A 21,889-nucleotide genomic window follows, 5' to 3' on the forward strand; every position below is an offset into this window, starting at 1 on the left:
ATTCCTTTCAGAGAAGCTAGAACTCAGTAATATCCTGGGCAAGAGAGAGGACCTTTCAGCTCCTCAACATGCTGTAGTATGAAAGAAACAGCATTTTGGGATGATAAATCTGACATTGCTGGGTGACACTTATAGTTAGTTACAGCTCAGCTGAGGCCGTGGTCGATGATTTTGAGGACTTAGGAGCAGGTAATTACAAGTACATTTTAACCAACTGTTAGAGAACAAATACCTACGTGGTGCCTGCATAGATTATAAAACGCACAATACTAGCATCCTTGAAATTCCCAGGTAGTCCCACCTGATCAGAACTCCCTTTCCTTCATGAGTTGTTATAATATATTCCATGATCAAAGAACTTGGAAAATGTAACTAAACTTGTATCAGTGGAACTCAGAAGGTATACTGATTGTTTTAGATGTATTAAGATTTCCCTTCTCAACTAGATATGTTCTCCTAAGAGCAAGGGTCTTGTCTAAATGTTCCTTGTGGGGACTGGTAGCTTTCAAGCAGAGTCATGATCACCTCGTGGGTGCCATGTTGGTATTCACTTTTGGTTATTTGACAACTGGGTTTATGGGAGCAATCTCAAATCTCAGAACTGTCAGGAGGTAAGATGTTTTGGTGGGAAAACATGTGCGGCTGAGCCCAAATATCCCTCAAAACATTTAGTCTTTAGGGAAAAATTATCTATCTGTAAAGAAAGAGCTATGCATAGCCAGCCTAGGCTATGTTTTGTATAGACAGAGTTGAAATGATTGGGGCTTTGAGTCTTTTATACTATTTAAAGATAACTGCTGGTTTTCAGTGCTCAAAACTCAGGTGCTAGGTTTGTGGCTATGTCATGAAGGTTAACAGGCATCTATACCGGAATTTAATTTATTGTTGTTGCTGTTGTTGTTGTTGTTGTTGTTGTTGTTGTGTGTGTATGCGTATAGGTGAGGAGGGGAAGAAGAGAGAGAAAGAGAGAGATTCAAAAGTCAGAGCCGATTCTGAAGGTCACACAAATGCAGTGGAAGCCCACTGTCCTGCCTGCAGTATTTTACCAGGTGACGAAGTTTCTAGGCTCTGTGGAAAATATATTCTGAATTTCTTCTATAAATTTTAAGTGTTCGTTTCATTGTGGCCTGCTGGCACTAGGATTTGGTCTGTCAAGGGTATAATAAAAATGGACATGATGCTTTGAAATGCCAAGAAAAACAAATGCTAAACAGGAGCCTGAGCAGGCTAAAATATGCAAACAAGCCAAGGGCTCTTACCCAGAGCAGGATGGGGGGTTTGGGGTGTGCAGGAAAGGGGGAGCACTATGCTGTGGAGTGAACCGTAGGATTGCAGCACGCATGGTGAGAACACTTGCACATCAGGCAGGGAGGCACTTGATGCATGTGTTCAGCTGCAGGTTTAGTTGAGATTAATGTGCTTTGATGACCAGTCCTATCCTAAAGTTTCCAAGAGAAATCAGATTCTGATGCCAAGTTGCCTCAAAACAGATGGGCAAGACTTTTCCATGGGGAAAGAGCACCAAGGTGAAATGCCACATGTCAAGAGAAGGTATTTCAAACTTAATTCACAACAGGCAGTAACGATGTAGAAGAATAAACTGGCCTTTAGAAATTTCTGGTGTGAACATTGAGAAGGAACCCAAAACTCTGTTCTTAGAAAAACTGTCCTCTCCCACTGTCCTTTTAGGTTTCCAAATTTCACCTGTTGTGAAATGCTAGCATTTGTTGCTGGAAAAGGACACCAAATAATGTTTTCATCCTCTGCAAAGAAAAAAATCTCTGTTTTCATGCATTCAGTATGAGACCAAATATGTCATCACTTTTGCTCAGTGTTACAAAAGGGGGAATTTTTCAGCTGTCTTTATTGGAACAGAGCATGTTTTCACACTACTTTATGTCAGTGTCTCCCATTTTAAACTCTTGTTTTTATTGGACACTTTGGATTCTTTCAGCCCAAATTGCACATATCCAAAACCCACTAGATTGTAGGCCAGATGATTGGGCCAGAGAATAGCCACTTATTCCCAGATCTGTGTCAAAACTGATTGAAGTAGAGGTCCAAATATTCCACCTGCATAAGATCATCTTAACTCCCCGGAAACTCTGCTCTTTCCTAAGATGGTATGTGTTGGTTTTAACTATAGGCTTTATTTTGACAACGTCCAAATTTGTGTTATTTAGAACTTAAAAAAATGTTATATCTCACAGAACCCCAAGTATGTGTGAATTACCACCACTGAGGCTGCACACCTGTCCTGTGGGCTGCAGCTGGGAGAAGAAAAGAGTAGGGCTCATACCTGCTGTGTGTGTGTGTGTGTGTGGTGGGGGTTGGTTTGCAAAATAGATGCAAAGCATGTAAAGTATCTTTCTATAGAAACAATGTCAGAGGGCAACCAGGGTGGCTTAGCAGTTTAGCGCTGCCTTTAGCCCAGGACGTGATCCTGGAGACCCGGGATCAAGTCCCATGTCAGGCTCCCCGTATGGAGCCTGCTTCTCCCTCTGCCTGTGTCTCTGCCTCTGCCTCTCTCTCACTCTCTGTCTCTATGAATAAATAAATAAATAAATAAATAAATAAATAAATAAATAAACAAACAAACAAACAAACAAATAAATAAATAAATATTTTAAAAAAAGAAACTATGTCAGAAATATTGCAGGGACAAATGAGTAACTGGCAAAATACAGAATGGAAATAACAGTAAAATTCCATATTTAGTCTAAGCACTAAAGTAATTACAGATACATTAATAAATGTAATACATAAATCATATAAGCCTTTCCTACTTAGGGATTCATAACTCATAAATACTCATAATTAATAGCTATCATTTGAATTCTTAAGTGTTATTATACACTTGTTAAAGGGTAAGTGTGGTACAATGAAAATAATACTAGTCTTAGCTTCAGAAATTATGGATTTTAATCTAATTTTATTATTAGCTGTGTGACCTTGGGCAACCTGTTTATGTTTAAGTTTCCTCAGTAGTACACTGGAGGTAACGATAGTCATCTTACAGTCATTGATAGAGTGGCTAAATGATACAAAATATGAGAAGCATTTAGTGCTATGCCAGGTATGCAGAAGGCACTTAATTAATAATTGTATTAGAAGGAACAAAAACATGAACTTGGCATTTGTATAGGAGATCCATATGTGCTATGTATACATAAATGGGGAAATAACAGATATGAAAGAGGCATATTAGGGCTGGGAAGGTAGGCACAATGATGACTTAGGGTAAACAGGGTGATGGTTTCTCAGGATGACTAGCTTTTGAGGGTAGATACCTACTGCCCTATGCATCCTCTTGTCCTTAGGACCTGTTCCTCCATCCCAACCTCCATCGTGATGAACAGATGAATCACCCATCTCTTTGGACTGGAGTCTTCAGATGCCAACACATAACTGAGTTCAAGCAAACCAACTTTTTAACTGGATTGGAGTCAGTTGTTCTGAAAGCATTCCTAAGGGAATACCTGGACATGGGCTAAGGGAAGTTGGAAAGTTGGTATGGACGTGATAGTCACCCACCCACCATGGTAACTTCTATTTGCTTCCATTAGCAGCCTTCCTAACCTGCTGTGGACAGCACAGTGCCAGGAGTGCCTTTGTCATGTAGGACTGAGGTTCAGGAGGTTGAAGGAGAGTAGCTACCATTCTGCATTGTAAGTGGAGGCTGGTATTTAAGAGCAGAGGCTCTGCCTAATGAGATACTTTTCCATGTCAGCAAGTACTTCTTCTCTTAGTTCTTCCCTACCCACTTTTCCATTTGGAGTGTTTGATACTTAACTCATTTGGCCTTGATTTTCTAGAGTTTATTCAACAGATATTTGTTGAGCACCTGCCATGTTCAAGACCCATTGCTGTAACTGAGGGAAATTCATAAATGGCTCATTTTTGCAACCAATTCTTGCATACACTGCTTGGTCCACTGACCATTTTGCCACTTTCTTTAAAGGTGATATAAACTTACCAATCTTTATCAAGAGATTAGTTTGTGGACCACTCTCTGATAAGCATGGTAGAAGTAAAGGAGAGGCATAGAATGGACCTCATGGTTTCATTCCAGATTTTTGGTCCCTTCTGAGCCAGCTTAGTGAAGAGGCTTTCCATGAGGCAGTGTACTGGCAGAGGGACTGCCAAGGAGAGACCGGGGGAAAAATAAAAGAGGAGGCAAACACATGGCCGGGCAAAGGATGCTGGCCATTATTTCAGACATGTAAGCAAGATTAAGAGTTGGGGATCGGGACCATGAAGCAGGAAGGAAATGAGCTGAAATCCCTTTTATGTAACATTTGATGTATGCTCCAGGGGGATGTCAGGTGGCTGAACGGCAGACCATAATATGCTCTACCTACAAAATGGTAAATAATCTTATTTTAGGATAGTAGTAGATACATTGTCCAGATGTTATTTTTTTACACTCATAATTACTAGATGATTTATACAGACTAAAATTATTATAGGAATTATATTTATTTTTTTATTTCAATTCTAGTTTATTAAAAATTGGTTTTAGGTGTAGAATTCAGTGATTCATCCCTTACATACAACACCCAGAGCTCATTACAATGAGTGCCCGCCTTAATGCCCATCACCCATTGAGCCCATCCCCCATCCACCTCCTCCATCAACTGTCAGTTTGTTCTCTGAAGTTAAGAGTTTCTTGTGGTTTACATTTTAGAAAGGGGGTCGATTTCTCATTGTTCCAGACTTGAGGGATGACTTTCTGGGGGAGATTCAATTAGGGCTTTGTCTCAAAGAAGCAGTGATCTTGGGAATCAGAGCAAGGTGAAGGAAGCTGACCACAAGCAGCCCACTGCCCCTCAGCACATGGGGCCCCTCGACTCACCTCTGCTTAAAACTCCTTTCATCAGTGCCCCAGAGGCTACCACTAAACATCTTCTGGAACCCAGAGATGTGCTCTTCCCATCACTCCTGCCCTTCCTGTTCTTTTACAACATGTAACACCTAAGTCCTTCCCTGAATCCCAGATCCTTTTCCTGAAGCCCAAAGACACAGCTTCTGCTTTCTATGGACTTTGTCCTTCCAGATAGCCTACCAAATTGCAAACATCATCTAGTAAGCCCCTTCAACCCACCATTTCTAATCTTTCATTCAGAAAGCACAAGCACAATTTAGTCACTGGGTACTGAATGTTTGCCTTGATCTGCCTGGTGCTGTACCATAGGTCACAGGTGCAGGATGTGCAAGTCACATGCGTATGATCTCTATAATGGCATCTAGGTGCTAATAGGCAGGGCAAGTGTTATGAGTGACATTTTAGAAAAGGGAGGAGTGAGTTGTAGGAAGCCTTGCATGAGTCACCCAGCCCACTTAGGGCAAAACTAGGACAAAACATGAATCTCCTGACTCATGGTTTCATACTTCTTTCTGCCATGTGGTCCTGCCACCATTATACCTCTTACAGGCAAGCCTGACTAAAAGGACAGATCCTGCTATTGTGCTCACATTTCAGATGAATTAAATATTGGAGAACTTACATCATTTGCTCAAAGTTACATAAGTGGCAGACATGTGGCTTGAATTCAGGACAGAATGAATGCAAACCTGTGCCGATAACCATCACACAACCCAGCCATGGTTAAAGGCTTGTGACTTTAAGGTAGAATTTACACTCACTGATGGTAAACAGGGTCTTGTGCTTTGTCTCAATGGAAACAGGAACTTGGTCACAGAGGAGTGTTTGAATAAGGAAATGAGAAGCCTTGTGAAACAGTGAATGCCCTACTAATGGGGTGTCTATGCATTGGAGATGCTGCATAGCATGAGTAGAGTCCCTCATTATGAAGGAATTTGGAATAAATGTTTTCTAAGAAGTCTTCTAGTCTTGGCATTCGTAACTTCCATGAAGTCAGTGTCTACCGTGGAATTGGCTGTAAGTGGAAAAGCCATGTCTAGAGGTTCCCTTCAAGTATCCTTGAGCTGGGAGATAGAAAAAGTGGTCTTCACTTTCAGGACATTACCTTGAAGGTTTAATGAGTCATGGAAAGTCTTACAAATGCCATTTGGGCCACTGACAATACCCAGTGGGTCCCCTACTCCTGCTCTCTGTCCTCCCTTTCTTCTTCCCTTGGAGTCCCATCTAAGAATCAAAACTTCTGTTTCCCCCTCTGAGTATTGTAAAAACTCTTTTAGGAAAAGAATAGAAAGGAAGAAAATTTAAATGTCCTTAAGACTGGGCTACCTGAGTGATTTCTCATTTTTATGTTTGGTTTAGGGTCTGATCCAAGGTGATTTTTTATCTCTGTATTGTAGGAACGTAGTTTCTAATATGTCAGCTCCATCCTGCTGAGTGTTCCATCAACACCCTTAACCCAGTTATCTGCAAGGACTTTGACCCCAGACGGGGAGTCCCAGATGGAAGCCAGGACATTGCTTCAGGACGGACTATGAAAAATGCATGTAAGATAGAAAAATGTGAATTATGTGTGAAACAAACAAAAGCACCAGGCAACATGGAATTTGTGTCAACAAAAGCTTGCTGCAAGCTGTTGCTTGCTTCTAAGGGGAAGTAGACTCTGGGGCCCAGGGAACGGTAGCAGAGAAGGACTTTTGCACAAGACTTGCAGAAACAAAAGGGGTGAACTGTTTTGGCTGTAATTGCTTTCAAGTTCTTAAGCTCTCCTCTTTCTTGCAACCACCTCCCCTAGCATTTGTTATGCAGCTGGGGAAGTTACTGATTATTGAGCTTGTCTGAGCCATGAGAATGGGAATAACTGACATTTAAAATATTTTGACATACTTAAGAGAAGAGAAAAACAGTCCAAAGGGTGGGACCTCCAGTTGACTTTCTTGTTGACTATAAACCAACTCCATGACTGGATTACTTGGGTGAATAAGGGGATGGCAAGGTTCTCAGAAAGATTCATGCATTGGAATGTCTAGCTCACGTTCCAATTAAAATATTAAATCTGGTGATATTAAACTACATAGACTTTTGCTGCCACCAACTGAAAATATTATAAGTACTAGTTTCCAAGCTAGCTACAGAAATCCAAAATTATCATTCCCTCACTGAGAGATATTTCTAGGCAAGAGACAACCAATATGCACATTTTTTAAAGCAAATTATCTTCAGTTATTTAAAATGATTACCCCGTTCCTCTCTGGATCACTGCTGGAGATCCAGGCATCCAAGTGCCATAGGCTGCTATGTCAAATATAATAAATAACATTCCAATTATATTCTGGGGGGGCCTGCACACAGCCCTAAGTTGGCTCACAGCCACTCTTGCTACCACCAGAACTGCCTTCCTAAGGTGTTCTGGGAGAAAAGAGCCCTGTGCAGTCCAACTGGCAAGCCTTTTGCATAAATACATCTCCCTTTACAAGGCTGATGAGATTTTGTGGCCTACAGGCCATAGCCTCAACCCAAATCCATGACCACCGCACACGTTCATTAATGTGGGAGGTACCACTTCTTGCTCTCACTTCTCCAAATGGCTCCTGGGGCTCATTGCTGCCTTTTAAAGAGAGATTGAGGGTGGTACCCTGCTGGGTCTGTGGAAATGAGGCACCCTAAAATAGAGTTTGACTTTGTGAATAGAGAATATTCAGTTTAATTCCATCCCACTTAATTCCATACATATTTACTGAGTGCCAAGTCTATATCAGCTTGTGTGGACCTGCCCATTGCCTGGGTGCATTTCAACCTTTTCTCACCCCCTAAGTCTTGGTTTCTTCATTTATTAAATTGCTATAGATGATGATACAGTTCCCTCAGGGTTCCTGCAGGCTTAAATGAAAATGTGTGTGTAGTGTGTACCCAGTCCACAGCCTGGTCTAAGGTGGGCATGCAGTGAACGGTGATGTCCCTTATCTGCCTCCCCTTTCTGCAAATGCTCAGAAACATAAATCCATCAGGTCCCAGGAATCACTCCAGGCAGGATAGAGGGTGTCTCTGATGAAGATCTCTTTCTCAGGCCTGTAATCCCTTCATTGAAGCAGTTGGGTTATACTGTCAACTTCATAAGGTTATAGGGAAATTGAATGAGATACCATCTGAAAAATGCTCAAACCCTATTTAGTGAATCACATATTTCCTGCAAAGTTGTTACTATTATCTATCTTTGTATCAATTTTGTCACTACTGTTTATTGTCTTGGCTTGAAACCCCTAGGATTCTGGAGGTCCGATCAACCCTCTTTACCACTCTTGTGGTTTCCTGGCTCCCTAGGGTTTGAATATCCCTTCATTCATTCCACAAACATTTACTGAACACTTGCTAATTGCCAGATACTTTGCTGAGCCCCTGGGTCACAAGGACAGATGGGTCACCAAAACTAGTCATATAAGCAGGATCCTTGACCTTATAGTTTGTTGAGGAAGCCAGAGAAGCAAGCACATCGTTTCAATACCATGTAATAAATGCTGGGGGGGAGGTCCCCATGGGGTGATGGGGGAGCACAGAGTAGATATAGTCATCCTGTCGTGGTGCTGGGGGAAGGGGTAATCAGGGACAGCTCCTGGCAGGGACAGCTCAGGTAACTGCATGTTGAAGGACAAATATTTCTCAATCCTCAAGACCTAAGACACGTTACTTCCACTTGTGTCCTTGAAACATCATGGGCCAAAACTAGAGACCCAAAAGTCTAAATTCTGCCACCAGATTATGCTTGAAAAGCAGCACAGCAGGCTGGGAATTCTGGGGGAGTTTCATTTCATGGAGAGAAACAGAACCATCTTGACCCCAGAGCAGCATTTTCTGAGTTCTTGTGCCTATACACCAGGTTCTTCTCAGATTTTTCCACAGTAGCTCTCCATTGTGGGACAGACACCCCACACAGTGTGTCCAAGGTGGCCTTGGAGAAAGCCTGGCCAGTACAGGGCCCAGGAGGCACACCCATAAATAAACCAGCAATGGTCAGAGGAAGACTAGGAAGGAAAAGAACCCCTAGACTGCCCACCTCCCTACTGTCCATGTGCTACTGCTTTCACACATGGGGGAACAACAGGGCAAGGCTCATGCCATGGGTGTGAAGGCAAGAAAGTTTGTGATGCACAGGATAACAAATGATAAAGATCTAGAAAGTTCATGGCCCTCCATTTCTGGTGTCTGGTGTAGCAAATAATGCTTTGCAATATCAGGGTTGGCTTCTTAGCTAATGCCTTTGACGGCAGAGGAGGAAATCTTTATCATTCCAGAAACATTTTTAAGAAGATAACCACTGGGTGTTATACCATATGTGGCACATTGAATTAAAAAAAAAAAAAAGAACCCTGACTTAGAAGCCTTATGCCTCCATCTAGGTCTGTGACTGAGCTGGGATCCGGGCATTCCCTGGGTTGTATTTCTCCTGGCCATTTCTTCCTACTGTGTTTTCCTCCAGTCTTTAACATCCCTGCTCATTTCCTGTCCCATCTTGCTCTCCCCCAGGAAGCCCTGAAAGTGGTCCCAAATTTCATAAAAAGTCAAACTGCTAGCTCAGCTTTCAGGATTCCTAAAGAAGCAAATATTAGTTTATTTTATGAGGCACATGTTCACATTTTAAAAAGACTTGATTTTTTTTAGAGCAGTTTTAAGGGTATAGCAAAATTGAGGGAAAGGTACAGAGATTTCCCACAGCAGCCCGGGTGTAGTTTCTACACATGCACAACAACCACTCCCCCTATTCTGCCATGGTCAACATCCCACAGCACGGTGGTCCATTTGTTCCAATGGATGAACCTGCATAGGCACATCATAATCACCCAGAGTCCATAGTCTACATTACAGTTCACTCTTAGTGTTATACAGTCTGTGGATTTGGACAAATGTATAATGACATGCATCCACCATGCAGTATCATACAGAGGATTTGCACTGCCCTAAAAATCCTCTGGGCTCTGCCTATTTATCCCTCCCCCACAACCCCTGGCAACCGCTGATCTTTTTACTGTCTCTGTAGCTTTGCCTTTTCCAGAACGTCATATGGTTGGAATCATACAGTATGGAGCCTCTTCAAGATTGGCTTCTTTCACTTAGCAGTATACATTTAAGTTTATTCTTAACGCTTTCTCGTGTTTTCTCATGGTATGTTCAGTTTTTAAACTTTCATGCACACAGTGTTGGATCCCAGGAAGCTGGTCTCTCTGCCCACTTGCGCTTTGAGACGTCAGGCACTCTTGAAGTTAGGAAAAGGCTCAGATCAGACCAGAGGCTCAGTACATTGGGGCGGGTGGGTGGGCAGTGGTTGGCTCAATCTCCCTTTCACAGCTGAGGGATCTTGTCTCCCCACTCTGCTCTGTGCTGAAAGTGAGTGCAAGAAGAGAATGGATGAAACTAATTCCTCTGGGAGGAGGCTATTGAGCAGTTGAAATGGACCACTCAACAGGATCCTCCTCATTTCCATTATTAATCATAATAAAAGGAGGAGTCCTAATAACAGAAGTAGCAAAAGCACAGCAATTAGAGTGCCAGTTTACTTATGTATTGCATTGAATAGTTGCAATAGCTCTTTAGAGTCCATTTTCTCGTTTGATTCCAAAGAAATGGTGTATATGGCAGGAATGGAGACCAACGTTTCCATTTTTCAGGTGAGGAGTCCAAGACTTTATGTGGCTGTGGGGCACAGTGAGGGTAACACAGCTGGTGTGCACAGCAGAGCCAGAATTCCAATTCGGGTCTCTGACATCAAGCCCGTTATGGTTCACGCATCAGCTCCCTGGCCCCGGGGTGAGGTTGTTGGGGGGAGCCCCAGCTCCTCGGCAGCTCACAGGGGCCTTTCATCCTGCTGTTCCCACATGTGAGAGGACACAGAACAGAGATTGTCAGAAGGCCTGGCTTGGAGGGTTGGGGGAGGGGGAGGAACACTTGAAATTCAAAGCCAAGGCCCTCATATGCATTGCACTGTGGCAGCTCATCAGTTCTCCCTCTTCTCACCAGCGCGGGAGGTTGTGCGCTCCTGCTCTTGTCTGGCTGCAGCATGGGGGTGGCATCTGTTAGCAATGAGTAAAGGCAGGGTGGCAGAGGCGGGGCTGGAGGTGGGGGCAGGAGGAAGGTCTACTTAAACAAAATGTGTTTGCTCACACACATAAAACCACAGGCCTCCTGGAAGCAGGCACCCCATGAAGACCCCCTCATTCTTGAATCGGTAATCAGGTGCATGTGATCGAAGGATTGAAGACTTGACTTCTACTCAGTGGGCCTCAGGGTCCTCATTTCTTACATATGCAGGGCTCAGGTAAGCAGAGTTTTCAGGACCTTTCTGGTGCTGGTATCTTGTGTCCAGCAGGGAGAGGCTCACCAGGCTAAATCTGAGAACCCATTAGTTCTCACACGAGGCAGAGAGCACTCTAGAACTCCCAGTGTCCCTGGCCCAGGAGAAAGGAGGCTGGGTCTTCTCTGGTCTCCTGAAGGAAGAGGTAGGCACTTTGGAGAGGCTCCATATTGCCCACAGTGTAACATCCTGGCTCTTCACCTCTGCACCTAAGGCCTCCAGGATCTGATATCTGCTTTCTCATTATTCCCATCAACCTGTATTATGTTATTTCAAGGTCATGACCTCCAAGGAAACAAGAAGGTAAGAAAAGTGCTAGGGAGGCCTCAAAGTCAGACCTCAGAGTGACCAGAGTTATTTTTGGAAGGCCAGACAGATGCAGAGGGTCTTGTATAGAGAAAGAAAAATAGTTTTAATTTTTCTTTTTAGCACGTAATCCTCTTAGGAAATTATTGGGAGAGGGCAAGGAGCTGGAAGAAAATAGAGTGTCTTCCCCATTCCTTTTTCCTTCTGTGGACCTGAGAGGTAAGGGTCGTCGTGTGAGCAGATGTAGCTTCTACGCCAGCCCTGCAGTGGCAGGACTTATGGCCAGTTCTGAGGTCCTGCATGGGTTCCCACCAATGAGGAGAATCAATAAGCCACCTCGCCTTGGACTCCCCGTGCTCTCATGCTCTGGTGCCTAAGTTCTGAGAGATTCTAGCCAGTGTTTCTATTTTTAAGACCCTCCATTGCCTTAGAGTGGTAGGTAGGTGGGAGATAAGAGGAAAAGGAAGAGGAGCAGCATAAAATGAGAGGAAGGGTTTAATGGTCTGGAAATCTTCTATACCTGTTTCAGAATAAGAGAATGTATCCACCAGAGGTAGCTTACACTTAGGTAGGGGCTGAAACAGGACATAGGATAGGTGTCCCCGAAGGTTGCAAAGGGCTGTGTCCACATCCCATTTGTGTCTGGGGCCAACTCCGACTGTGTATTCTAGGTACAGCAAAGGTGTCCTTTTTGGAGAGCAAGTCAGGTGTCTTTTACCCCTGTTAATAACTGTGCACTGGGCCATCATGGACCCACTGTGTGACCCCAGAAATTATCCTGTTACCCCCAAGTTTTTTTTTTACATATCTGTAAATTGGGAATTCCACTGGCCAGACCCCTCCGCAGCCTTGGGGGTTAATGAAAGCCTTGTTCACAAATGTCTTGGAATCCATAAAGGTTTAGATCGATAATTAACAAGAAAGAGAAGGCATAAACATTTCAAATATATATCAACTCCCAAATCTATAACAGCCAATAAGTCTAAAAACTGAATGGCCACAATTTCCCTCAGTGACAGGCAGCCCATGCACTTTCAAAAGTAATTCTACAATAAGCATAAATTACCACTTGGGGAAACCTTCCATGGATGCCATGGCTATAGATTTATTAAGTGACAATGAAACTTTTAAATAAATATCTGGAACAAAAATGTATTTCCCCATCTAGTTGGGCCACGGAGGCAAGAGTTTTTAAAGTGCTATGTAGCCTGTAGGGTATGAAGCCGAACACATTTTCTTAGAAGTCACTGCCGAGTCACGAAATCTCCCTCCCTAACTGTTGGAACACCGGGATCCTCCCGACCTTCACCAAGATCAACAAGGGCACAAAAGGCCCCAGGGATCTTTGACAACCCCTCTGGGAAACTGACAGATTCTGAGGCATCTTGATTCCTTGAGATCATGATTTGGAATTCCCTCTGATTCTGAGCCAGCAGATTTCATTTATTCACCTTCCCAATGCCGTATTCCTGTCATGTTGTCCTCCCTTGAATGGCAAAATAGGCCGGTGTCACTTTGGGCCTCTGATTAGTGTTTTTTGACCAAGTAATACTTTCAAGGACTAATGGGCCACGAAATGTAAACTGGAAATGTCAAAAAGCTAGCCAGCCCCACCAATGCTTGACAGCACTTCCTGTGGTATAAGCAGTAATACTCAGTGAACACTACTGGTCTCTCCAGCTGTCCTTCCAGTCCTTCCCTGTTATGGAGCTTCCCAGCTCTGGGTCTGGGCCCTGGAATACATTCAATCCTAGTCATCCCTATGTCTTTTGACAGAGAAGGATGTGAGGCCTCAGGCCTAAGCTAATCACCATCTGGCATTCCCTGTTAGCCAGAATTCGTTCCTAAGTGGGCAGGAAACATACTTTCAAGGGCTTTTGGTAAAATTTTCCTTGATTGGAAACAAACAAACAAACAAAAAACAAACAGAACAAAACAAAACAAAAAAGCACACACCCCAAAAAACCCCAGGAAGAGATGTTCTTTAACTCCTGTAGGCAAGAATGAGCAAGTATTGCTATCGGTAGGCATCCTGCGGTAGCAGAGAGCCAGCCTTAGGATAAAACTGATCCTGTGGAAGAGAGAACAGGGATGAAAAAGAAATAGGTGTTTGATGACCTCAGAAAGGGACTAGGCTAATTTCTTTTTCCCTTAGAAAGTTCATGCTCTGATATGAGTCAAGTACTGTAAGCTTTGGGATATCTCAGATTGTTGACGCTTCCAGCCTTTTCCTGGAGAAGGATGTCAGTTGCATTATATTACTGTACACAACTGCTGGAGTCCATGTACTTATACAGTATTTTGTTAAGCACTTTTCATCAATGTTCTTGAGGGATACTGATTTATAATTTTATTTTTTTTTGTAATGTCTTTGTAGGTTTTGGTTTTAGGATTATGCTCGCAGTATAAAGTGATTTGGAAAGTATTTGTCTCCATGTATTTTTTTTAAGTTTGTAAAATTAGTGTTATTTCTTCCTTAAATATTTGATAAAATTCACCAGTAAAATGATTTGGTATTTTATTATGCAAAGATTTTTGATTAAAAAAAACACAATTTCTTTATAAAATGCTATTCAGATTTTATTTCATTTTGTGTCATTTCGGTTATATTTTTAAAAATGCATCCCTTTTACCAAAAATGTTTGATTTGTTTGTATAAAGTTTGTCATAATATTATTTTATTATCTATTTCATATCTGTAGGGTCCAGAGATATATCTTTCACCTGTAATATTGTTAATTTGTGCTCTTCTTCATTTCTTTTTCAAAATGATTAGTTGAAGTATTTCTCAATTTTGTTGATTTTTTTCCTTCAAATAACTAAACTTGGGGTTTTTTTTGCTATTTTTTTCAGTTTTAAATTTAATTGATTTGTTACTTTTACCTATATTCATTTATTCCTTTTGCCTGGTTTTACTTTGCTTTTATGTTTCTAGCTTCTAAAAGTAGAATGTTAGGTCATTGATTTTTAGATCTCTCTTTAGATATATCTGTAAACATTAAAACTATGTTTTCCTTTAAACACTGCTTTAGCTGAATGCCAATTTTAGCATGTTGCATCTTTATTATCATTGAGTTTAAAATATTTTGTTATTTTCATTCTCCTAGCTGAATGCCAATTTTAGCATGTTGCATCTTTATTATCATTGAGTTTAAAATATTTTGTTATTTTCATTCTCCTATCATTTTTGAGTAATAGATTATTTGAATGTATACTGTTTACTTTCCAAATTGTTGGACTTTTGAGGATCCCTGGGTGGCTCAGCAGTTTAGCACCTGCCTTCAGCCCAGGGTGTCATCCTGGGGTTCCGAGATCGAGTCCCACGTTGGGCTCCTTGCATGAAGCCTGCTTCTCCCTCTGCCTATGTCTCTGCCTCTCTCTCTGTGTGTGTCTGACATGAATAAATAAATAAAATCTTTAAACAAAACAAAACAAAAACAAATTGTTGGACTTTTTCAAGATGTTTTATCCATAATGAATCCTAATTTAATTTCATTATGGTCAGAGAACATACTTGATATAATTTCAATCCTTTTGAATATGTAGGGTCTTGTTTTGCTGAACATCTTATACACATTTGAAAAGGAAATGTATTCTGCTGTTGTTCATGGTAATGTTCCCCAAATAATAATTACATCAATGATCTGAGCAATTTATTTTTGGGGGGGAATTTTTGCTGTTTTATCTAGATATTACTTTTATCTGGTTATTATTTTTATTTTATTTTAAAAATATTTTATTTGCAGAGAGAGAGAGAGAGAGAGCATAAACAAGGGGAGTGGCAGGCAGAGGTAGAGGGAGAAGCAAGCTCCCCACCGAGTAGGGAGCCCCATGTGGGGCCAATCCCAGGGTCCTGGGATCATGACCTGAGCTGAAGGCAGATGCTTAACAGACTAAGCCACCAGATGCCCCATAGTTCTTATTTTTAACAATATATATAATAAAAAAAATCAAAGTGCATTAAAGGCCTAAAAAATATATATATATAATATATTCTACTTCTATAACATATAAATATAATATTTGTATAATATAAAATATATAATATATAAATTTAAATTTATATATTTTTAATATTTTATAATACTACTTAATCTATCCATTAAACTGTGATTATGAAGTTATCTATTTCTCTCTCTTTTTCAAAAATATCTCCCCATTTTTTTAGATCTTTGATTTCTTTTTAACAATAATGTGTGGTTTCAGCATACAAATGCTGTATATATTTTGCTAGACTTATATCTAAGTATTTAATATCTTTAGTGATTGCAAATGACATTTTAAATTTTAGTTTTCATGTGTTCATTACTTATACATAGAAATACAACTGATTTTTAATGCTGGTGTTATATATCCTGTGATCTTGTCAAACTTACTGATTAGTTGTGGAGTTTTTCTATAGATTCCTTGGATTTTCTTCTATTTCTCTTTTTAATTATGCCATCTTTGGTTTTATGTATTTTGAGGCTCTTTTATTAGCCACATAGATGTTTGTAGTCATCATGAATACCTGAAGAATTGATTCTATTATCACTATTTGGTGTTTCTCTTTTTCTCCTGTAATACTCTGTTTTGATACCTATTTTATTTATTAATAGTACAGACATCTTTGTTTTCTTATGCATACTGTATTCAAAGTATATATTTTTCCATTCCTCCACCTTCAAACTATCTCTTTGTATTTGTTTTTATTTATTTATTATTATTATTATTATTATTATTATTATTATTATTATTTTAGAGAGAGATAGAGAGAAGGGGAGGAGGGGCAAAGGGAAGGGGAGAGAGTCTCAAACAGACTCTACACCCAGCTTGGAGTGAACGTGGGGCCTGATATCACGATCCTGAAGTCATGACCTGAGCCTAAATCAAGAGTCTGATGTTTAATTGAGCCACTTAGGCATCCCTCAAGCGATCTCTCTTTATATTTGATGTGAGTCTTACATTTTGCTTTCATGTGTAAAATTTTCTTCAGTTTTTGGTTTAATCCATTCTGACAGTTTTCTGCCTTCTGCTTAGAGTGTTTTAGTCATTAACATTTAATACCATTATCAACATTTGGTGTAATGGTACCAAATGTTGATATTATTTATTTTCTCTTTATTTCATTTTTAAACAATTCTGTTACTCCTTCCTGTATTTTTTTATTATTTAAATATAGCTTTAAAAATTTCATTTTAATGTATCCATTGTCTTTTTAGCCTTACCTTTTACATACTTGTTAGTGGTTTATTAAAGTCTCTAGGGTTTAAAATATACATCATTAACTTCACAGTCTAATTAGACGATTTTTGATATATTTGATATGTATTACATCAGTATATATTATAAATGCTACATGACAGTGTTATAATTTTGTTTTAACCAGTTCATCATTTCTTAAATAATTGAGAGAAAACCATTGTCATTTTACATAAGCAAAGATATTTATCATTTCCGATGGTAGTCATTTCTTCTTGAATATCTGAGTTTCCATCTACTTTACATTTGCTTCTAATACACTTCCTCTATATCTGTTGGGTTTATTTTATTTTATTTTCCTAAAACTGCTTTTATCTGACTTTCATTTTTGAAGCTTATCTTTCCTGAGTATAGAACTATGGGTTGGCGGGACACCTAAGTAGTTGAGTGTCTGCTCAGGTCGTGATCTCAGGGTCCTAGGATCAAGTCCCACATTGGGTTCCTTTTGAGGAGCCTGCTTATCCCTCTGCCTATATCTCTGCCTCTTTCTGTGTTTCTCATGAATAAATAAATAAAATCTTGAAGAAAAAAAAAAGAATTATGTGTTGGCAGTTTCCCACCCACATCCAGAACCTTAAAATGCTATTCCCTTATATTCTAGTCTCTCTATAAATATCACTTAGTTTCTCTGTATCAAATGTGAATTTTGTCTTTATATTCTTTAGTAATTGTCTCATTAGTTTTTTTAGCAATTTTACTATGATTTACTTAGGCATGATTTTTAAAATATTTACTGTGCTTGAGTTTTGCTGCATTTCATGATTCTATAAATTTATATTCTTCACAAAATTTGTAAAAAAATGACTTCATTATTTCCTCAAACATTTTCTTCTGCCACATATTCTCTTTTCTCATCTTCTGAGACTCCAATTATTCATATATTAGGCCTTTTGACATTGTTCCTCATGTCCTAGAAACTGTCCTTCCCTAACTTTTATTTTATTTGTTCTTTAAGTTGGATAATTCTATTAATTTTTTTCAATTTCATTGGCTCTTTCCTTTTTCATCTCCATTCCACTTTTATTAGTTAGAATTCTCTACAGAAACAGAACAAATAGTGTGCACCTGTGTGTGTGTGTGTGTGTGTGTGCGTGCAGACTGATCGATTTTAAGGAATTGATTCTCAACCTTATACTGGCTGGCAAGTCCAAGATCTACTGAGTGGCTGTGTGGGCTGTCAGGCTAGATGCCCAGGGAAAGAGCCAATGTTGCAGTTCAGGTTTGAATACTATCAAGCAAGTCATAAGCAATGCCATCCTTCTTGCCCAGGGGAGTTCAGTCTTTGTTTTATGAAGACAATTGGATGAGACCTGCTCACATTATGGTAATCTGCTTTACACAAGCTCACCTTCATAGGTGACCTTAGGTTACCTTCATCCTAAAATCACTCTCACAGAAACATCTAGAATAATGTTTTGACCAAGTATCTGGGCACTGTAGTCCAGCCAAGTTGGCACATAATATTAACCGTCACACTACTGTTACACCTGGCTAGTGAAATTTTGATTTTAGGTATTGTAATTGTTAAACATAGAAATTCCTGTTTTGTTCTTTGTACAGATTCTATTTCTCTGATATATTTTTTCTTTTTTTTTTAAGATTTTGTTTATTTATTCATGAGAGACAGAGAGAGAGGCAGAGACATAGGGAGAGGGAGAAGCAGGCTCCCTATAGGGAGCCCAATGGGGGACTCGATCCCCAGACTGGGATCACGCTTTGAGCCAAAGGCAGAAACTCAACCACTGAGCCACCCAGGTGTCCCTCTGATGATATTTTCTATCTTTTCCTTCACTGTAAATATTTAAAACTATTTCATGAGGCATTATTATAGGAGTTGGTTTAGAATCCCTATGGATTTATTATACCACCCTCATCATCTCAGGGCTCATTTCCATTGATAGTTTTTTCTCTTGAAGTTGAGCCACATCTTTTTGGTTCCTCATGTCACACAATTTTGAATTTTACATTTTTTCTTTCTTCTATTATTTTTTTAAAGATTTATTTATTTATTCATGAAAGACACACACACACACACACACACACACACACACACAGAAAGAGAGAGGCATAGACACAGGCAGAGGGAGAAGCAGGCTCCATGCAGGGAGCCAGATGTGGGACTCGATTCTGGGACTCCAGGATCACACCCAGGGCCAAAGGCAGGCACTAAACTGCTGAGCCACCCAGGGATTCCTGTCACACAATTTTGGATCACAGCTTGAGTATTGTGAATATTACATTGTGGAGACTATGGATTTTTAAATATTCTTCCAAAGAATCTGAATGGGTTTTTATTTTATTTTACTTTGTATTTTATTTTTTATTTTGGCAGAGAATGAACTTGGTTTGAAAGAAACAGCAAACTCTTATCTTTTGGGGGATATGTTTAAATCTCAGTTCCTTCCCCTTTTAACCCAGACACACATGTGTACATGAATTAGGGATTGACCAGATACTTGGGCAGAATGGAAACACAGAGTTTGTAACTACTTCTTTTTGGTCCTCTTCTTTTTGGAAATCCCTCTTCACTTCTCAACTCTCTGGTTACTTAAACTTTTCCCTTCAGTTCCTCCAGTTCTTCAGGCACAAAGACTTTAGACATTCACTAGGGTTTACCCTCTGGCGGAAAGCTGTGATAACAGGGAATGCACACGGTGTCATTCCTTTTTTGCAAGTGCTAATCTGTCTCCAGAATATTGCTACTTTTATTCTGCTCCAGTAAGTATAGATGATTGTTTTAGTTGCTGCTGTGCATATTGCCCAGAATTTATATTTTTATTTGTATGAGAGACCAGTCTAGTAGGAGCTACTAAATTATACTGGCAACAAGCATCCTATCTCCATTTTTGAAGGATACTTTTGTTGTATATATGTTGGCCAAAAGGTTTTTTTTTTTTTAAATTCAGCACTTTCAAGATATTGTCATTTTGTCATCTGACTTCCATGGTTTCTGTTGTGTTATTATTCTGATTACTGTTCTATTTGTATTGTGTCTTTTTCTTCCTGTGGGTATTTTTAATATTTCTCCTTTATCTTTAATTTTATAAATTTGAATATGATATTTCTAGGTAACTTATGTTATTCTTTATTTTGCTGAGCTCCTTATATCTCTGTGTTAATTTCTTTTATCCATTTGAAAAATTCTCAGCCAATATAACCTCAAACATTTACTTTCCAATTTCCTCTTTTCTGTTTTCCTGGGACTTTAGTTTCAAGGATTCAGACTATTTGATTTTTGTCCTATCAATTTTAGATATTCTGCTCAACTTTTTTTTTTAATTTATTTTATTTATTTATGATAGTCACATTGAGAGAGAGAGAGAGAGAGAGAGAGAGAGAGAGAGGCAGAGACATAGGCAGAGGGAGAAGCAGGCTCCATGCACCGGGAGCCTGACGTGGGATTCGATCCCGGGTCTCCAGGATCGCGCCCTGGGCCAAAGGCAGGCGCCAAACCGCTGCGCCACCCAGGGATCCCCTCTGCTCAACTTTTTAAAATTATTTTTCTCTTCCTTGTCTTCTTTCTTCATATAGTATCAGTTGACCTGTCTTCAAATTTGCTGATCCTTTCTTTGCTTTATTTAGTCTGTTGTTAATTTCTTTAAACAGATTCCTTCTTTTTCATGGAGTCATACAATATGTAGTCTCCTTTCACTTGGCATAACAGATTTGAAGTTGACATACATTATTGCACATATCAGTTTGTTCATTTTTATTGCAGAACAGTATTCATCATATAGATATGCCACAAGTTTGTTTATTCATACTAGATAAGGGACATTTGAGATGTTACCAGTTCCTGGCAGTTTTGAATAAAGTCTCTACAAACATTCAGAGTTTTTATGTAAACATAAGTTGTAATTTCTCTTGAGTACGTATCTAGGAATGGGATGGTTGAGTCATATGGTATGTGTGATGGTCAACTTTGTAAGAAACTAAAATTGTTTTCCAAAATGGTTGTACAACTTTACATTGCCACTAGCAATGAATTAGAGTTCTGATTACTATAAAATCTTACCAGTACTTGGTATTGTCAGGGGAAAAAATTATATAACCATGCTTGCTATTGTGTAGTGTTTTTTATGTGTGTGTGTGTAGCTTTTATTTGCTCTGGTGACAATGAATGCTGAGCAACTTTTCATGTGATTATTTTTCACCATTTATTTGGTAAATGAAAATAACTATCCTAGGGTCATAAAATGAATTGAGAAGTGTTCCCTTTTTTATTTTTTTAAAAAAATATTTTATTTATTTTTTTGAGGGGAGACAGAGAGAGACAGAGAGCATGAGTGGGGTAAGGGGCAGAGAGAGAGGGAGAAGCAGACTCTCTGCTTTGCAGAGAGCCCATCTCAGGGTTCAATCTCAGAACCTGGAGATCATGACCTGAGTTGAAGGCAGACGCTTAACCCACTAAGCCGCCCAAGCACCCTTCATTTCTGATTTTCTTGAACAAATTGTGTAAAACTGACATTTCCTTCTTAATTCACCATTCAAACCAACTGGGTCTGAGCTATTTGCATCTGTTTGTTGGGGGGGGTGTGTGTCGGGGGGGTTGTTGTGGGGAAGGTTTCTTAACTACAACTTAATTTATTTAATAAATATAGGATTATTTAGGTTAGCTATTTTTTCTTTACTAGTAGATTTTTTCAAGGAATTTGCCTATTTTATATAATGTATAGAATTATATAAAATTAATATATTATCATTCCTTTATCCTTTTAATCTATAAGCTCTCTAGCAATGTATCAATTTTATTACTGAAATTGGCAATTTGTCTTTTTCTCTTTTTAAATCTGGCTAGAGATTTTTGAATTTTCTTGATTATTTCAATAAGCTAGATTTTGATTTCATTGATGGTTTTTATTGCTTTACTTTCTGATATCAAAATTTCATCAGTTTTTACTATGTGTGTGTGTATAATTTAATAGTTGTCTTTTGTAATAATTGTCATACTTGAGTTTGAGTACATTTTTTTTCTTTTTAAATCCTTGCTGAAGTAGTGCTTCAAAAATTCTCTTAATGAGGGCCTATAATGGTTAAACTATTTTATATTTTGTGTAGATATGCATGTCTTTCTTTTGTTCCCATTCCAAAGTATACTTTTGTGTATAAAATTCCAG

General features: G+C 39.4%; 1 protein-coding gene across 28 annotated transcripts in view; it reads left to right on the plus strand.

Annotated features, from left to right (window-relative positions):
- LOC140601691 (uncharacterized) overlaps window positions 1–21,889 on the plus strand; it is a 388,441-nt gene that overhangs the window by 114,413 nt on the left and 252,139 nt on the right. For 10 of the 28 annotated variants that reach the window (XR_012004695.1, XR_012004700.1, XR_012004708.1 and 7 more), the window contains 3 exons: window positions 3,321–3,668; window positions 5,689–5,902; window positions 6,283–6,429. The exons of 11 other annotated variants lie outside the window; for them this stretch is intronic. The gene's annotated coding sequence lies outside the window, so the exon portion shown is untranslated. 7 more of the 28 variants (XR_012004702.1, XR_012004707.1, XR_012004694.1 and 4 more) reach the window with 7 other exon arrangements.

Source organism: Canis lupus, chromosome 12, assembly GCF_048164855.1.
Source record: "Canis lupus baileyi chromosome 12, mCanLup2.hap1, whole genome shotgun sequence".
Lineage (NCBI taxonomy): Eukaryota > Metazoa > Chordata > Mammalia > Carnivora > Canidae > Canis > Canis lupus.